This window comes from Durio zibethinus, chromosome 25 (assembly GCF_047325235.1).
Source record: "Durio zibethinus cultivar Kanyao isolate XHJ-2024 chromosome 25, ASM4732523v1, whole genome shotgun sequence".
NCBI lineage: Eukaryota > Viridiplantae > Streptophyta > Magnoliopsida > Malvales > Malvaceae > Durio > Durio zibethinus.
The window spans coordinates 3,824,681-3,835,926 of NC_143186.1; the positions used below are offsets into that span (position 1 = coordinate 3,824,681).

An 11,246-nucleotide genomic window follows, 5' to 3' on the forward strand; every position below is an offset into this window, starting at 1 on the left:
TGATCCTACAGCCAAGGCTTTGATGGAGTACGCCCAGCAAGGTAAGACTAGGCGGTTTTGGTTGTAGGATGATTTTCTGTACACCAAGGGCAGTAGACTGTTTGTGCCGCAGCACGGAAAGCTCCGCAAGGAAGTTTTGCAAGAGTGTCATGATTCAAGGTGGGCTGGACACCCAGGAGTAAGTCGCACCTTGGCGCTGATCGAGGACCGGTACTATTGGCCGCACATGAGGGACAATGTGGAGGCCTATGTGAAGACTTGTCTTGTGTGCCAACAGGATAAGGTGGAGCTCAAGAAACCAGGGGGTCTCTTGGAGCCATTGCCAGTGCCAGAGCGACCATGAGAGAGTGTTTCTCTGGACTTTATAGTCGGTCTACCCAAGACAGAGGGGTTTGGAAGCATCATGGTAGTGGTGGACAGGTTTTCCAAGTATGGAATCTTCATTCCAGCAACCAAGGAGTGCCCAGCCGAGGAGGCAACTCGATTGTTCCTGAAGAACATGGTGAAGTACTGGGGAGTGCCGAGGACCATTGTTAGTGATCGGGACGGGCGTTTCACGGGCAGGTTCTGGACTGAGTTGTTCAAGCTGTTGGGGTCAGACTTGAACTTTTCCACCAGCATGCATCCGCAGACCGATGGGCAGACAGAACGTGTGAACGGACTATTGGAGGTCTACCTCAAGCACTATGTGAGTGCCACACAAAGGGACTGGCCAAAGCTACTGGATATTAAGCAGTTTTCCTACAACTTGCAACGGAGCGAGGCAACGAACCAGAGCCCATTTGAGGTTGTGACAGGGCAACAACCACTAACACCCGATTCGATTGCTGCAGGTTATACAGGGCCGAATCCAGCAGCATACAAGTTTGCCAAGGCATGGCAGGAGCAAACTGACTTGGCCAGAGTTTGTCTACACAAGGCGGCCAAGAGGTCGAAGAAGTGGGCAGATCAGCATAGGCGGGATGTGCAGTTCCAGGTTGGAGACTTGGTGTTGGTGAAGCTGCATCCCATTGTGCGCCACAGGGGGCTACACAAAGGCCTAGTCCGGAGGTATGAGGGACCTTTCCAAGTAGTCAAGAGGGTAGGCAAGGTTGCCTACAAGCTGGATATGCCACCCAAGCTGAGGGTACACCCGGTGTTCCATGTGAGCATGCTCAAGCCGTTCCATGAGGATGAGGGAGATCCAGGACGGGCAGAGTCAAAGCGTGCACCGTTGGGAGCAAGGGCCTCATATGAGAAGGAGGTCCACAGCATTATGGCTGACCGAGAGGTGAGACGGAAGAACTATCAACCAAGACATGAGTACTTGGTGTGCTGGAAGGGACTTCCAGATAGTGAGGCGAGCTGGGAACCAGCAGAGGACTTATGGCAGTTCGGGGACCAGATCAGGCGGTACCATGCAGAAGACGCAACGAGGGCGTTGCGCAATCAGGTGGGGGAGAATGTCACACCCTGGGCGGGCACGCCAGGCACATCAGGCAGACCAGCAGGCGAGCCAGAGGCTGAGGCCCGTAGACCAGGCGTGCTGGCGGGTATCAGTGCGCAAAGCCTAGCAAACGAGCTCCAAACGCCCGCCCGACTTGCAGGCCAGCCCATGAGACCAAGGCCTGTCATACAAGCTGCCCGTACCACATCCAGAAGGGCCCAAGGTGCTGGATATGCAAGGGAAGCTTCTGGAACCAGGCAGGATCAGCATCAGCATCCTGGCAGATTTGGTTGACCCTGAAAATTAGGAACCAGCATCTTGATTGATTGTAATCCCATGATTGTAGCTTTTATTTTAGGGATTTGCCATTAAGTTGTAGCTGGAGCCTCAACTATAAATAGAGGGCTGCTCCACCCTCATTTGTACACCATCAAACACTTCTGTTTCAGTGAATACAAGAGCATTTCCAGAATTCTGTTTTCCTATCCTGTTTCTCTTTAACTTGCGTAATCAGCCCTTCCCATTGTTCTAGTGCCCGCACGCTTGTGTTTTAGGCTGACTTAGGCATAAAGGAGGAGATTCCAAGCCTAAGGCCGCACGGATTCTGAGTCTAAGGTCGGAGCCCGTGACACTTGTACCAAGAGCCAGCTTATGTCAATGGTGGTCGAGGCACATGCCCACACCATGCACCAAGTGCTAAATGTGCTTGCACCAAGTGCTAACATGTGCCATTGATGGTTGAGACCTTGGTTGAAGTTTGATTCTAGGCCATGGTGCATATGATGGGCTAGGGCATGTGCTGCTACTTTATTTTTTTTGCCTAGGGCACCATCGTTAGAGCAACATTGGAGAACCTGACTGATGACATTGAAGGTTCTGACGATTAGGGCTAAGGGGCTGGGAGGTGTGCGCACATAATGTACAATAGGTGCTAGTTTTCGGCCATTATATTAACCTTCTATCCCCTAAGGAACCTCGAAAACTCACATCCCCTTAAAGAGCATAAATGTTTTTATAGGTTCACAGCCAGTAGCCATTCAAGTATCTAAAATAGGGATACTTTTTTCAAATGACAACAAAATCTTTTACACTTTGATTTTTTAGCTGAATTTTTTATGGATACCAATAAAAATAAAAAGATCATGTATACCAAATTGGGACCAAAACTCTTTCTAAAAAAATTTCAAAAAATCTCTAACCATGAAAATCTTCAAAAATCATGAAAAATAGAAGACGAGTCATCTTGCCATGAAACTTCACATGAAGGCTTAAGGGACTATTATATGAATTTACAAGCCATAAAAATGGCATTGGCATTGTAAAAATATGAAGAAGAGCTTGAACCCACCTACTGCTTGATCGTGATGCACATAGTGCACAACTCAAGCCTAAGATACCTGTATATAGTGCACAACTCAGCATGTGCCAATGGTGTTCAAGGGAACTGCTCTCACTAAGGGCTAGCATATGATGATAGTGGTCAAAGTATGTGCCAAGACAAAGGGCCAACAAGTCCTTATAGTGATCGAGGCATGTGAAGCATATGCATGCACCGAAGGTCATTAGGTGTCGATGGTGGTCGAGGCATATGCATGTGTCACACAGTCTATAGCCTAGTCTAGGCCCAGAGGTTCTCTTCGAGTCAAAAAATAGTTTCAGTTCTAGCAAGATAGGGTTTAACAACCACAAGAACTAGGCTTTGAGGCCTGCTAAAGGCCCAGGTTAGGGGGACCTAGCACCAAGTGTAGGCACTAGTGAATGATGCATGAGCACATATCAGACCTAGACGAGGGCACTTATGATCGAGGTGCATGCACATGGTTAGACCTAGATGCGAGCACACCTAAACATGATCCTGGGTGGATCAGATGTTAGGGCTTCTAAAACACCTAGTATTGGAGCATAATCTTTGATATGCTAAAATTATGCTAAGTACTTAAGTTTCATAGGCTAACTTAAGCACACAGAGTCAATTCCTTGTCTAAGGTCACATGGAGTTTTGCTTAAAATTAGAGCCCATAACACTTTCACCAAGCATTATTTAGTGCCAGTGGTGCTCGGAGGGCAAACAAGTGCCTTGGGAGGGATAAAAAAGTGCTAGGAGGGTTATGGTGTACATGCTGCACCAAATGCTAGCATTTGGCGATTATGTCCGAGGCAACAACTTATATCAAAGACTAGCATGTGCTAATATGGTCAACGCATTTACTAAGACCAAGGACCAACATGTCCCAATGGTGATAGAGGCATATGCATGAGTCGAAGGTCATTAGCTATTGATAATGGTCAATGCATGTGCATGTGTTATGATCTGTAAGCTGATTTAGGCCTAGGGGTTCTCTACGAGTCAAAAAGCAGTTCAAGTTCAAGTTTAAGAGGGGCAAGGTCCGATAGCTAGGGTAACTAGGCCTTGAGGTCTACTTGAGGCCTAAGTCATGAGAAACTAGCCTAGAATAGTGATACAGGCAGTGATCAAGACTCTAAAGGCTTGGGCATGATGTTCAGGTTTGGCATAATTAAGCCAAACCTAGGTACGAGCTCTGGCGAGTGCTTATATGAATTTACAAGCTATAAAAATTGGCATTGGCCTAGCAGAAATATAAAGATATGCTTGAACCCACCTATTATTTGATTGTGGTGTGCATGGTGCCCGACTTAGGCCTAGAATACTCATGCGTGTTGCACAACCCAACATGTGCCGATGGTGTTCGAGGAAACTATCTATGCAAAAGTCCAGTATATGCTAATGGTGGTCGAAGCATGTGCCAAGACTAAGGGCCAACATGTCTTGACGGTGGTCGAGGCATGTGCATGTGTCATGGTCTGTAAGTTAGTTCAGGCCCAAGGGTTCTCTTTGAGTCAAGAAGTAGTCTAGTTCTAACAGGACAGGGTCTTACATCTAGGGGACCAAGCCTTGAGGCCTACTAGAGGCCCAAGTCATGGGGAACTATCCCAAAACAGTGGTACAGGTAGTGTTCAAGACTCTAAAGGCTTAGGCACAGTGTTCATGTTTAGCAAAATTGAGCTCAGCCTAGGTGCGGGTACTAGTAAGTGCTTATATGAATTTACAAGTCATAAAAATGGCATTGGCATGGCAAGAAAATGAAAACATGCTTGAACCTACCTACTGTCCAGTCGTGATGCACATGATGTGCAGCTCAAGCCTAGGATACCCATGCATGGTGTGCGACACAACACATGCCTATGGTGTTTAAAGGAACTACTTGTACAAAAGGCCAGCATGTACCAATGGTGGTGAAAACATGTGCTGAGACCAAGGGCCAACATGTCCTGATGGTGGTTGAGGCATGTGCATGTGTCATGATCATCAAGCTAATATAGGCTTAAAAGTTTTTTCTGAGTCGAGGAGCAGTTTTAGTTCTAGTGGGACAAGGTTCGACAACCATGGGGACCAGGCCTTAAGGCATATTGGAGGCCCAAGTCATGGGGAACTAGCCCAAAATAATGGTATGGGTAGTGATTAATACTCCAGAGGTTCAAGCATGGTATTCACGTTCAATAGAATTGAGCCAAGCCCAGGTGCAAGCACTAGTGAGCACTTATATGAATTTACAAGCCATAAAAGTGGCATTGGCAAGGTAGAAATATCAGATGTGCCTAAACCCACCTACTGCCCGATCGTGATAGGCATGGTGCATGGCCCAAGCCTAGGATACCCATGTGTGGTGATTGGCCCAGCATGTACCGATGGTGGTCAAAGCATGTGCCGAGACCAAAGGCTATCATGTCCTGATGGTGGTTTAGGCATGTGCATGTCTCACAGTTCACAAGCTAGTCCAAGCCCAAGGGTTTTCATTGAGTCAATGAGTAGTTTTAGTTCTAATGGGACAAGGTTCGACAGCCAAGAAGACTAGGCTTTAAGGCCTATTAAAGGCCTAGGTCATAGGAAACTAGCTTAAAATAGTGGTGTAGGCAATGATCAAGACTTTAGAGGTTTAGGCATGGTGTTTATGTTCAACAGAATTGAGTTAGGCATAAGTGCGGGTGTTGGTGAGCGCTTGTATGAATTTACAAGCCATAAAAATGGCATTGAAATGACAAAAATATGAAAATGTGCCTAAGCCCACCTACTACCCAATTGTGTGTGCTACCTGGACCTAGGATACCCATGCATGGTGTGTGGCCCAGCATGTGCCAATGATGTTTAAGGAAATTGCTTGCACAAAGGGCCAGCATATGTCGATAGTGGTCGAAGCATGTGTCAAAACCAAGGGCCAACAAGGCTCGATGGTGGTTGAGGCATGTGCATGTGTCAGTTCTCATGCTGATCCTGGCCCAAAGGTTCTTTTTGAGTAAAAAAATAATTTCAGTTCTAATGGAACACATTTCGACAACTAGGGGGACCAGGCCTTGAGGCCTACTAAAAGCCCATGTTATGGGGAAATAGCCTAGAATAGTGCTATAACAGTGATCAAGACTTCAAAGGCCCAGGCACAATGTTTAAGTTTGGTAAAATTGAGTCAGGCCTAAGTGTGGGCACTGGTGAGTGATGTGTAGGCACACTGTCAGACCTAAGTACAAGCATTGATAATTAAGGTATCGATACATGGTCAGACCTAGGAGCTGGCACGATTGAACATAGTCCTAGGAGGATCAGTATTTTTGTCGATTTCTACAAGCCACAATACTATAGCATAATCTTTGACAAGCTAGAATTATGCTGAGCACTTGAGTTTTGTAGGCTGACTTAGGCAAACGAAGTCAATTCCCTGTCCAAGGCCACATGGAGTTTGGCTTAAAATCGAGCCTGTGACACATGCACCAAACATCAATTGGTGTCGATGGTGATCGATGGGTAGACAAGTGCCTAGGGTGGGAAGGTCATGATAAACAAGTAGCACTAAGTGCCAACATCTACCAAAGAGGTGTCTGAAGTAACAACTCACACCAAGGGCTCACTTGCATTGATGGTGGTCAAGGCAAGTACCCGCATTGAATGCCAGCATCTGGTGATGGTGTCCAAGGCAACATCCTACACCAAGGGGATAGCATCTGTTGATGGCGTCCGAGGCAACAATGGGCCAACATTTGCCAATGGTGTTGGATGTGATTGCCCATATTAACCAAGGCCCAGATGCTATCGATGGTGTTTAAGGCAACAACTTGCACTAGGGGCTAACATGTGTTGATAGAGTTTAAGATAAGTGCTAACAAGAAGGGTGAGCCTATCCTTGTAACAAATACCAAAGACTTTTGATCATCGTTTACTTGGATGCTTAAAAAAGGGATGTTATCACTTGATCAGATCAGTTGTAATAGAGAACACCATTCACTCTCACCCTTAGAGGGGTGTAATGTAAAAAAATGAAATGAGAGTATTTCAATGGTTGTAGAAGAAAATGGATGAATTGAAGTGAAAAAGGGTTGAATCTCAATGGATCATTACAGTAATGCCACTCTACCATTTACAATACCCCATTGCATATTTAAGTCATTTGTAAGGGATTCTACCCATTGCTCGATGGGAATTGAGCTTCAAGGAGGCTTGTTCAGCTTGTTCACCATGAGGGTTGTACCTACAACGTGCCTTCAAGGGCTATACACCCTTATTATGGGTCAGTAATTGGGCGATGGGTTTATGCATCACTTCTAGCTCAAATTCTAACTTAAAGGCATTCACTCATAATCCAGCACATGGTAGCTTCACACCACTAGTTTTTCAATCAAGCACAATGACCAATTGTGCGAATCAATGATTCTTTTCATATTAGGTTGAATTACTATTGCGATGCCATTAATAGGGTAAAACTAACCTGTCTCACGATAGTCTAAACCTAGCTCACATTCCCTATTGGTGGGTGACCAATCCAACACTTGGTGAATTCTACTTCACAATAATAGGAAGAGTCGATATCGAAAGATCAAAGAGAACATCGCTATAAGCACTTAGCTTGCACAAGCCAGTTATCCTTGTGATAACTTTTCTGTCACCTTTACCTTCAAATTCTAAAGGTCTCAAAGATTGATAGGCCATGCTTTTCATGGTTCTATTCATATTGGAAATCATAATCAAATGAACTTTAACCTTTTTGTTCTACAAGAGATTTCTATTCTTGTTGCGCTTATCTTAGGACACCTATGTTATCTTTTAACAGATGTGCCACCTAGCTAAACTCTCCACTTGATAATGTTTTTCTCTCAAATTGATCAATCGAAGTTGACTTTAAGTCTGAAAGAAGGGGTCATGCCTATCTTTGATTCATAGAACAATTAAAATTACATTAAAAGTAGTGGCATTTCAATTTGGCCTGAGAGCTCCTACTTATCCTACACCTCTCAAGTCATTATACAAAGTTGGACTAGAATCAAGTGCAACAGGGTCTTCTTTCCCTGTTGATTTTGCCAAGCCTATTCCCTTGGCTATGGTTTTGCTGGATAGTAGACAGGGATAGTGGGAATCTCATTAATCCATTCATGCGTATCACTAATTAGATAACGAGGCATTTGGCTACCTTAAGAGAGTCATAGTTACTCTCATCATTCACTCGTGCTTGGTTGAATTTCTTCACTTTGACATTCAGAGCACTGGGCAGAAATCATATTACATGAGTATCTGTAAGGACCATTGCAATGTTTTGTTTTAATTAAACAGTTAGATTCCCTTTATCCATACCAATTTTGACTTGATTGTTCATCACCAAGGAACACCCCTGAGGGAGCCATTCCCAATCCATCCCTTGGTTGGCACATGATGACCCATTCTTGCCATGGGAGTAGCTCAAGCAGTGCACCAATAGTCAATGGATTTAGGACCAAGAACCTCGTGCCTAGCCCTCAAAGCCAATCTTTTTCTCGAGTTTACAGATCCATTTTATTGACTTTCCTTGCCTATATTATTTCATCAACCAGAGGTTATTCACCTTAGAGACTTGATATGGTTATGAGTATGATTAGGCACGTATGACACTTGGTCCTCTGGATTTTTAAGGCTATCGCAGGCATGCTAGACACCACATGATATGCAGTGCTCTTTTGGCCACTAGACCCTACCTCCGACTAGGTTGTTTCTAAGGTGGGCAAGCTATTAAACAAAAAAGATAACTCTTCTTAAAGCCCCCATCAATGTCTTTGGACTCCCTAATATTATTGTCAGCTATTGCATCTTTGTTCAAGAATTTTAACCTGATTCTCTTTTAAAGCTTGTGTTGGATGCACTATCAGATAGGCTTTCTCGATCTCTTAGGATTGACTAAACCATATGCAAGTGCCGTTTATATGGAACCTTTTCACTCTTTAACCTTCAAAGTTCTCATTTGAATATTTGCTACCACCACCAAGATCTACACTGATGGATGCTTTGCCCGAGCCTACCAATTAGCTTCCTTACACTTTATAAGTTTCTAGCCCATTGACTTAGACACATGTCAGACTTCTTGGTCCATGTTTAAAGATGGGCCATGTAGGGATTGTAGGCCAACACCAAGAGCATACGAGTGTCGAGGCATGCCAAGATAGCACGTGTTGTGTTTCACAATAGTGGTGATAAAGTTTTCAACATTGGATGGAATTTACCTCTCAATTGGGGCTGCATTCCCAAACAACCTGACTCGCATATAGTGCCTCATGGTGCAACAGGGTCTAGGCACAACGGGGCTCTCACCCTCTCTAGTGCCTTTTTCCAAGGCTTAGGCCTAGTCCATCACTAAGGATGCTTCTTTATACTACAATTCAACACCAGAGGTGCTTGATTCTCAAGCTAGGCTCTTCTTGGTTTGCTTGCCATTACTAGGGGAATTATGGTAATTTTCTTTTCCTTTACTTATTGATATGCTTAAACTCAACGGGTAATCCCACCTAACTTAGGGTCATGATACAAGCATTGATTGAGTGATATGGGGGGTTTGATGGGGTTCGGATGGACAACAAGTGTGCATCACTAGAGATAAGGCACACCAAAAGCTTTACCACTGACGATCACGGCACTATCATTGCCAGATACTCACTTTTGGCCCAGCCACGACTGATAAGATCACAAAAAGCCATCTTTCTCCCCCTCACCCAGAGCCTGATAAGCTAAGGGTTAGAGGGGGTAATGATGAATGACACCTAGGTAGGCGTACCCTTGACCTAATTGTTTAAGGCATAACTTGCGTTCAAAGACTCAATGGTTCATGGGATTCTATAACTCACATCAGGTATCGCATTTTGCTACATTCTTCATTAATGCGAGAGTTAAAATATTCATTGTTGAAAGTCATTTTGGTTTTTCATGACAAAAGAAGTCCAAGTGCCACTTATGCACTTATTGCAAACAGGATGGCAATGACACACATGCTCTTTTCATTTCAGTTCCTTGGCATGATTTGTGTTAAGGGTTCATTATTGGGCCACAGGTGATAATGCTAATTGTTTCGCCTGTTCGAGAGGTAGAATGAAGTGACCATTATGCATGCCCTAGGCCAAAAAGGGCTCAAGGCATAATGGCACCCTTGTCTTTTTGGTGTTTTGTTAGCATATTCACAGGTTGTTTGTTAAGCAAGTTTTGACAATGATCCTTTTGTAGGTTCACCTATGAAAACCTTGTTATGACTTGTCCTTCCTCTAAATGATAAGGTTTAGTGGACTTATCATGATATCATAGGTGAACCATCCACATCGCCACGATCTAAACACTTCATCAGACCATTCAATTAGTAAGAGTGATAGATGGTGTGTACAAAAGGCAATGATGTAGTCAACGTGAGTTGATAACTCATGCTTACTAGGAACTCTTTAATGAAGACCAACAATTACAATGATTTATCCTCATCATGATATAATTTCAAAGATTACTTGGGTGTCATGGGCCACATATTCCTTAGACTAAAACCACATGCTTGTGCAGCACTAAGAGTACTTTTAGTCGAGGTTAGCCTTTCTCTAGTCCATTTTTCCTTGGACAGATCATTTTTGATCTTCAAGTTGCATGTTCATCAACCCTTCTTAGCTCAAACCCTATAAGGTTGCACATTTCATCAAAGGCCAATCATCCATTGCCACACTATTAACTAACATGCTCAAGAAAGGGAGAGTGTGGGATTGAAGCCCCAAACGCTAGTGGTCTTTTGATTAGTTGAAGCAGATAGTGATTGAAAAGCCAGTTTAAGCCTTGCCAACCATGCCAAACCATATAAGATGTATACAAATGCATTAGACTTTATGATTAGGAGTGTGCTGATGTAGAAAAAGTATCCGGATACATTCGAGAGACAAAAGCTCAACAAGACTGAGCATAGATACATGGTCTAAGATAAGAAGATGACAATAGTGGTGCACTGCTTGTGCACTTGGGGGCATTACCTATTGGGTTCGAGGTTTATCGTTAGAATCGATAATGTTGCAACCAATTACTGCCAACCACTGAAGAAGGTATCCTTTAAGTAGGCCTGCTAGCAAGACTTCCTTACAGAATTTGATTATAGGTTAGAGTACAAGCCTAGGCATACAAACATAGTGGCTGACACTTTCAACCAAAAGGCAAGCCTTTCTCCCATCAGCCAACCAAAAGGATACTTGGTCCTATGCATTAGAAAAGGGTTATCCTATAATACTATAGCAAAGATTTTCATTGACCATCCAAGCAAGGTAAAACTAGACGGTTTTGGCTACAAGATGATCTATTATACACCAAAGGCAGTTGGTTATTTATGCCATGGCATGGGAAACTTTGTAGAGAGGTGATGCAAGAGTGCCATGATTTGAAGTGGGCTAGTCCCCCGAGCGTGCACCACACCTTAGCCTTGTTAAAGGATTATTACTATTGGCCACACATGAGGGATGATGCTGAGGCCTATATGAAGACCTATCTTGTGTGTCAGCC

General features: G+C 44.0%; 2 pseudogenes; both read right to left on the reverse strand.

The window, feature by feature from the left end:
• Positions 1–6,790: 6,790 nt before the first annotated feature.
• Positions 6,791–9,255, reverse strand: LOC149511515 (25S ribosomal RNA; annotated as a pseudogene).
• A 232-nt stretch (positions 9,256–9,487) lies between these two features.
• LOC149511516 (5.8S ribosomal RNA) lies at positions 9,488–9,643 on the reverse strand (annotated as a pseudogene).
• Between the last annotated feature and the right edge of the window lie 1,603 nt (positions 9,644–11,246).